Source organism: Nicotiana tabacum, chromosome 13, assembly GCF_000715075.1.
Source record: "Nicotiana tabacum cultivar K326 chromosome 13, ASM71507v2, whole genome shotgun sequence".
In the NCBI taxonomy this organism is placed as follows: domain Eukaryota; kingdom Viridiplantae; phylum Streptophyta; class Magnoliopsida; order Solanales; family Solanaceae; genus Nicotiana; species Nicotiana tabacum.
Genome location: NC_134092.1, coordinates 24,440,120 through 24,448,243, shown reverse-complemented (window position 1 = coordinate 24,448,243; position 8,124 = coordinate 24,440,120).

Here is an 8,124-nt window from a genome sequence, read left to right as displayed (position 1 = left end):
ACTCAAAAGGTCATAACATGATGTTGTTGATAATTCATTTGTGTTGAGGGTAATTGTTAGTCCCAATTGATGCTTGATGGAGTCACCTTAGGCCAGCTGAAATATCCTTTTCTTTTTCTTGTGGAGGTGGGAATTACCCTATTTTCTCGAGGACAAGCAAAAGCTTAAGTTTGGGAGAGTTGATAAGTAGGGATTTTAACCTATTATTTGCTTTTTTTTTTACTTGTGTTTAGGGCCAAAAATGCATGAAGGAATTCCCAGAAACTAATGTAATATACTTGCTTGCAGGGATTGTTCAAAATGAGCCAAATGAGTCATAATCAACTCATAAAGGAGTCAAAACTTGAACAAAAAACCAAGACTAGGCCAAAAGATATGAAACGCGGACCGCACAAATATTGTGCGGCCGCGAAAGCTACAACGCGGTCGCGAGCACTATTTCGAGGTCCGCAAAAGGAAGATTCAGAGAGATGGATTTCTGGGCCAAAATATGAACGCGGACCACGTCAGAAAGGTATGGCCGCGAAAGTACCTACGCGACCGCGATTGGAATTACGCGGACCGCAGTTGCTGAGGTTCAGAGAGCTTACATTTTAAGCAAAAACAAGAAGTGCGGTCCGCGTCAAGATTATGCGGATGATGAAGTCTCCTATGCGATCGTGATGGAAATTACGCGGTCCGTGAAATCATGCTCAACCCAGATCCAGAAGTGAAGACCGCGCCACGATTAGAATTACGCGGCCGCTAAAGCAAGAGTGCAACCACGATCAGAATTACGTGGCTGCTAAAGCAAGAGTGCAACCGCGGTCAGAATTACGTGGCCGCGTAACCTTCGCAGGGGTAATTTTGTCCAAAAATTTCATCTTAGTATAAATAGAACTTTTTGTCATTTTTAGAGGATGTTGTGTATTTGCTGAGCATGTGAGATGGCTGAAACTTCCCTTTTGGACAATTTTGTATTAGATTCACCTTATAACATTAGATTTTCATCTTTTAATCTAGTATTATAAATTTTATCTTCTTTTCATCTTTGATTTCTGCTATTTCTATGAGTAGCTAGACCCATAGCTAGGGTTGTGACCCAACCCTAATGTGGGTATTTAATGAGTACTGAATTTTAGGGCTTGAATGTTTATGGGTTAGTGATATTTAGCCTAGTTCTTGCTAGAATTGTAGAATTAGTGGTTGCAAACACTGATTCATGCCTTTATAACTTAGTCTCTTCTTGAGAAAGAGAGACTAAGTCTAGGAACACTAGTCTAACAAGGAATTGGGGTGAACTCAAGAAATTGATAGCCCCAATTAAAAGGTTAAACCTAGAGATAGTAATACCCGACTTGAGCTAATATCACGTTACTTGCATGAATACCCATTTGGACTTGAGAAAGTCAAATTGGGCAAAATCACTCAAACTATCGAGAGGTATAGAGTGAGTACTTGGGTGTGATAGCTATATTATGACCCCGAATTAATCAAGCTTGCCCTAGATTCTTGCTACCCGTCAGATATCCACCTAGGCAGAAGTCACAACCCTAGTCCTTTTAAACACTTGAAAACCAACATCACAAAAATATTGTACTTAGCTTTAATCATTGCATATAATAGAATAAAATTAGAAGTAGAATCAAAACCAAAATGTGTGGAAGCGTAATTAGTAACAAAACACGCATCTATACTTGGATATAAACCTAATTCCAAATCAATTAACTCCATGTGGATTCGATCCCAACCTTGTTGGGTAAAACTGCATCGACCATCCTCGCTACTCAATAGTAGTGCAGGCTTGGACCCGATCAATATTTGGCGCCGTTGCCGGGGAGTTAGATGGTCTTAGCTATATATCTTAACTATTTGTGTGTTTTGTTCTTCTTTCCTTCCGTTTTTCTAATTTTTTTGTGTCAATTGCTTTTAGGTGCCAAATGGCTCTTAACGAGGCCCTTGGACATATTCCTCAGGAGGAGGAGGTAGATGAAAATGAAGTGGATGAGGTTCATCTTGAACTTCAAGTACAAAGAAGAGGTCGCCCGCCTCATGACAACGTTCCAAACCCTCTCTTACCTCCTCCAAGGGCAGCACACCGGGTGTTGCCCAATGAAGGCTATGCAAGTGCAATTGTCCCGCCCCGGATTCGGGCGGGCAATTTTCAAATAACCAATGTTATGCTTACTCTATTGGAACAAAGGGGTTTCTTCACCGGAGCTCCACATCAGAACACATATAAGCATCTCAAAGGTTTTGTAGACACATGCTGGGGGAGCAAGCAGACGAATGTATCCGAGGATGCTTTGAGATTAAGGCTTTTCCGTTTTTCACTTAGAGAGAAGGCTTTGGATTGGCTTGAGAGGCTACCCAACCATTCCATCACCACTTGGGATGAGTTGGCCGAGAAGTTCATAGCAAAGTTCTTTTCTCCGAAGTTGTTCCCTTCCATCTCTCTAAAATCGCACCGCAGACCCCCGGTGATAACATAGAAACACTCCAAGTCCCTTTCCTAATTCACTGCAAAAACTCGATCCTTACCCACACAACGGACCCAAAGTCCTTAGACACTGAACTTTAATTCTTGAACCTACTAGACCCATTGTTGAGAGTCACCCACTCTGATCTGGTCCTGAATATAACTAACTCCAATGCTCTGTTAGCACATGAACACTCTCTCAAAGAAGCAACCGGATGAATTCGTTTCCTTATACATCATATCCATAAGAAGCATAAACTCTAAGTCATCCCAAAACCCGCACATGAATCGATAAGGCGAAATGTAGCATGCATTTCTCAAGCCCTTTGCTCGAATTACCCCTGATGTTTTCTTTTCATAGTCATAAATAATCCACCAAGGCACCGATAACCAGAAAACGCACTTGCATACAACCACACGATCCAATCGTAGACGGTGGGGGTCCCCTACTTAGCTTTAAGCTACAATCACATAAATGTAGAACCCACAAAGATTCCTCCTTCTCAATTACCATGATCTCGCACCGTTAACCCGCCAAATTTCTTGAAATCCCTTGTTAAACTTTTCATAAAACATTCCAAATTATCATCCACAATCACACATTCGATCTACTGACAGTCACACCATATTCTTCAAGCGATCCAAGCTCACATCCCAATACTTGCCTCCCGATGTGTAGAAATTAGAACTCTTCGTAGAAATTTCATCAAGACTCACGCAACAGCTAACATGCTCACAGGAGATAGCCCACCTGTGGAATTCCATTTTGACATCTCCCAATGACATTGCCCTGGTTACAACTGCTACGAAATCAGCAAACCCCTCCTAAGCCCAGGCTTGTCCACCAGCTATAAAAGTCTGTTCATTCCCCATTGAAATCAACTGAAAGTCCGACAATACCTTCCAAAGTCGAAGTCACGTTGCATCCCATAACGATAATCAAGCTTTTACACCCCTCTTCATTCCAAGCAAACTCTTTTCTGTCATATTAAACCTTCCTTAGTACAGTAGTCGCCATCCCAAATGACATTTATAGACTTAGTCATTGTCCACCATGATCCCTAAATCGCTCTAAACTTTCTCAAAGCATGTGGCTATCCTACCACAGAATCCATACGCTACTCTACCACTCCCACTTCGATAGACCCATCTCCTTAAGAAACTTCTTGACCTCTGTTGTTCACACTCGGCCTGCTAGCAATTCAACCACCATGAGACGCCTCCCCCTATGTCCTTCCTAATCCTTCACTTCCCAAATACTACCTCAAATAAAAATCCATCTCTGTAGCACCTGAACTAATAAATTGCTACCAACTCTAAGCCTCCCCGAAGATCATCTTTCTCGAGCCATCAACATCAGAAACACCGATTCGATTCTGAAACCGCTACACAAAACCATCTCTGACAACTACTTCTCAGTCGCCATTTCACAACACCCTACCCCGAAGGAAAATCAAAGAAGACCATAACACCGACGAGCCTTAATACATTCAAACAAGGACGATAACACCACATCACAAATGAGAATTTCCACCAAGTTTGAAAATATTCGATCTCACTACTCCGTCAATCGAGGCCTGAACATCCATAGTCCAATTGCTTTTTTTCCTCTAGAGCTAAATGCTAAACCTCTAAACCATGCACTGAGAAATCCTCTTTTCGAGTCACTCACTGCCGCGACACATCTATAAGCACTCTACCATTTACACCAATTCTACGGGATAACTACGCACGAACATCATAACACACTGTGTATAGCCTCGAAACTATAGGAAACACTAACACTGGGCTGAAACAACTAAACACCCTTCAACAAGACGACGATAATAGCTCGCTCGAATACATAGAAAGAAACATCCTGCACCACGTCTGTAGTACCACTACAACTCCTCGATGCCCAATTGACACAAGTGCTCAACATCGTATAAGAATGAGTAGGAAGGAAATGAAGGCATAAGCTTCAGTGGAAATCAAATCGCACGACGAGGAATCAAGAAGGGAAGTGCTCCTAACAGCCCTGTAGCCACTCGAAGATAAGTACAGACATCTTCGTACCGATCCGAAAGACTCTACTAGACTTGCTCTTGACTCGTGAGAACCAAGTGAACCTAGAGCTCTGAAACCAAGCTATCACGACCCAAAACCTACTATAGGCCATGATGGCGCCCAACGTCGCCGTTAGGCAAGCCAACGGTGAACTATCACGTTAATTGTTCATTTTATTACTTTCAAAATCATAAATTTTATTAAGAAAATTTACACCTTTAAAATCACGGGTACAATACCTAATTAGTAATGTATAAAAATAAAGGTGATAATAATATGCAAATCCGTAAGAATCAACTTGAATACCCGAAAACTCGGTGTCTCAAGTGCATGAGCATTTACTAAGGAGTACAATAATAATGTAACGTATGTAATGTAAATAAGACAAGATAAAGTAAATAGTACGGTGGAGACTCTATGGGCTGCGATACGTAGCCTGGAATGTAACTCACCATTAAGTCTCCTCAGCAACTGCGCCTACGCGCCAAGATGACCACCAATTGAACCTGTCAGATCCTACACATTTAGTGCAGAAGTATAGCATGAGTACGTAAATCAACGCATACCCAGTAAGTATCTAGCCTAATCCCGGAGAAATAGTGACGAGGGATCGACATCGACACTTACTAGATGTCCAATAAAGCAATATGATAAATCATAAGTAAATATGAAGCACAACATCAATAATGGGGTAAAACTGTAAGTTACATAATCTTCCAAAAATTTCTTTTAAAGATATGAATTTCTCAGTCTCGTATTCTATCTCAACAACTCAAATGTATCAAGTTCCAGTATCAAACTGATAAGGAATACCATATAAACTGTCATGCATCAATGGAAGGAAAATCTCATGAATACTCGGACTGCTAGCGATATAACACACGATTATTTTGAGGTCGTACGGTCCGATCTAGAATAACATGTACACTGTCGATGGTCGACCGACGCGAACCATAAATACATCTATTATACTGTCGAGGTGTTCGGCCAGCTCCACAAGAAAGGAAGAAACTTATCGAGTTACAAGACACGTGCTTACAATACAGTACATGAGCATAAAGTGAATGTAACCTTTATCGTTTCTTAAATAACTTGCTAACAACTCAAGGTGATAAGGCTCGGCCATTATATATATATATATATATATATATATATATATATATATATATGTATGTATTTCTAAATCAATTTCAATTATAAATTCAATTAATTAAGCAAGCGAATCAGTTCAAATAATTCAAATATTACATGATAAAGTCCTAAGTCTACCCGGCCATAAATATGCTTTAGCTACGTACGGACTCTCGTCACCTCGTGTGTACGTAGCACCCACAACTAGTACCACATAACAATCGCATCACCTAGAGGGTAGTTTCCCTCTCACAAGGTTAGACAGGAGACTTACCTCGCTCCGAAGTTCCAATAACCGGCTCCAATGCCTCTCTAACTCCTCTATCCAATGCCTATCGATCTGAAACTAGTCAATAATGTGCAAATCAATTAAAATATACTCCAATGCATATAATTTAATAATTTATAATGATTCTCAACTCTGCTCGAAAATTCAACAAAGTCAACCCTCGGACCCACGTGCCCGGATTTCGAAAATTCTTGAAGATTATCATTACCCATAACACCATGAACTCAATTATTATTTATTCCTAATTCCATGTCCAACTTCGTGGTCAAAATCAAAATACCAAATTCTAGGTTTTCTACCAAAATCCCATAATTTCTACTAATTTTCATGTTTAAATCCATATGTAACCAATGTATTTAACTCACAATGTGTAGAAATCTCTTACCTCAAGATTGATGAGGAAAATGGCTCCTCCAAATCGCCCCAAAAATCGCCCAAGCAAGAGAGGAATGAGTGAAATGAGCAAAAATCCCGATTTAAAACAATTCTGCCCTAGGCCGTCCTTTTCGCGATTGCGTGAATACCTTCACGATCGCGAAGGCCAAGTTCAGGTACCCCATATCTCCCTCTACACGATCGTGAATCTCTGCCTGATCAGCTTACGCGAATGCGAACGCGAGCCCAGCTCTGCGAACGCGAAGGCCAAACCTTTATGCCTCGACAAACGCCTTCCATGATCGCGAACCTATCTCTGCGATCGAGAAGAACAACTTTGCCAGCTCCCAGTCAACACTACGCGATCGTGATCCTATCTACGCGCTCGCAATGAACAAACCAAACACCAGAAACCAACAATCACAAACAAAGGAAAAATGGTCCGAAACCATCTTGAGACACACCCGAGGCCCCCGGGACCCTGTCCAATCACACCAACCAGTCCCAAAACATAACACGAACCTGCTCGAATCACACCAAATAACATCAAAACTATGAATCGATGATCGAAACCTTCTTTCAACTTTCAAACATTCAAACTTTGACGAACACGTCCGAATTACACTTAAACATTCTGGAATGACGCCAAACTTTACGCACAAGTCACAAATCAAGATACGAACCTATTCCAAGGCTCGTAACCCCAAACGGACATCGATAATACCAAAGTTCGCTTCAAACCAAACTCAGGAATCCTTAAACTTTTAAAATGCTAACTTTCCATAATAAGTGTCGAAATGCTCCCGGACCACCCGATACTCAACCCGAACACACGCCCAAGTCTAAAATCATCCCGATTCCGAAGTCGTTTACTCAAAAGTCAAACCTTAGTCATTAAACATGGTGCGATCACACATACACAAGTCATAAAACAACTCCGAACTTCCCGAAATTCAATTCTGACCACACATACAAGTCATAAAATATGAAGTGAAGCTACTCATAGCCTGAAACTGCCGAACGACGCACTAGATCTCAAAACGACCGATCGGGTTGTTACACAACGAATTATAAGAGTTTTCTCTCAGTTCTTCCTTAATCTATAGTTTAATGCTTTCAATTATTATCATGATTATTAGTAGGGTTATGAGTAGCTAATTTCTTTTATCTATGTTTTGATGGAACCTTTTGAAGGATGATTTTCTGTTGCGTTTAATATAATTTTGCCGTTGGATTTCTCTACTTGTTCAACTATGTGTTTGTTGCTGTTGATTGAAGGACCTTTAATTGACTGTGCCTATTTAGTGTGTATTTCCTGGAAAAGGGTACATATTTAGGTAGTTGTTGAACAACATCACTCCTAACGTATGTGAGGAATCAATATGGAGGGTTTAAAGGTAGGATTAAGAATAACGAAACCTTGGTGCGATCTTGGTGAATAGTGAACTAGTGCCAACTAGCGTAGTTCGAAAGAATATGTCTAATAAATTGTGGTTGTTGCTCGGAAGAGAATTATGACACCCGATAATTGGGGAAATCATAACTCTAGACCTCTCCTTAATCTTGTCTCCAACCATTAGTATCTGTAATTGATAATTTAATACTTTAATTAGTTAGTTAATTAGTTAGAAAGAAAATCTCAATATTTATAACTTAGAAATTGTTCAAGCTTGTCTTCTTAGTGATACTTAACAGTTACAGCAAACCCTTAATTCTCTGTGAGATTCGACTACGAATTTTTAGACCGGGTTATATTTGCAGCGACCGCTTAGTCCTTTTTATAAGGCATAGTTGGACATGATCAAATTTTGATGCCATTGTCGGA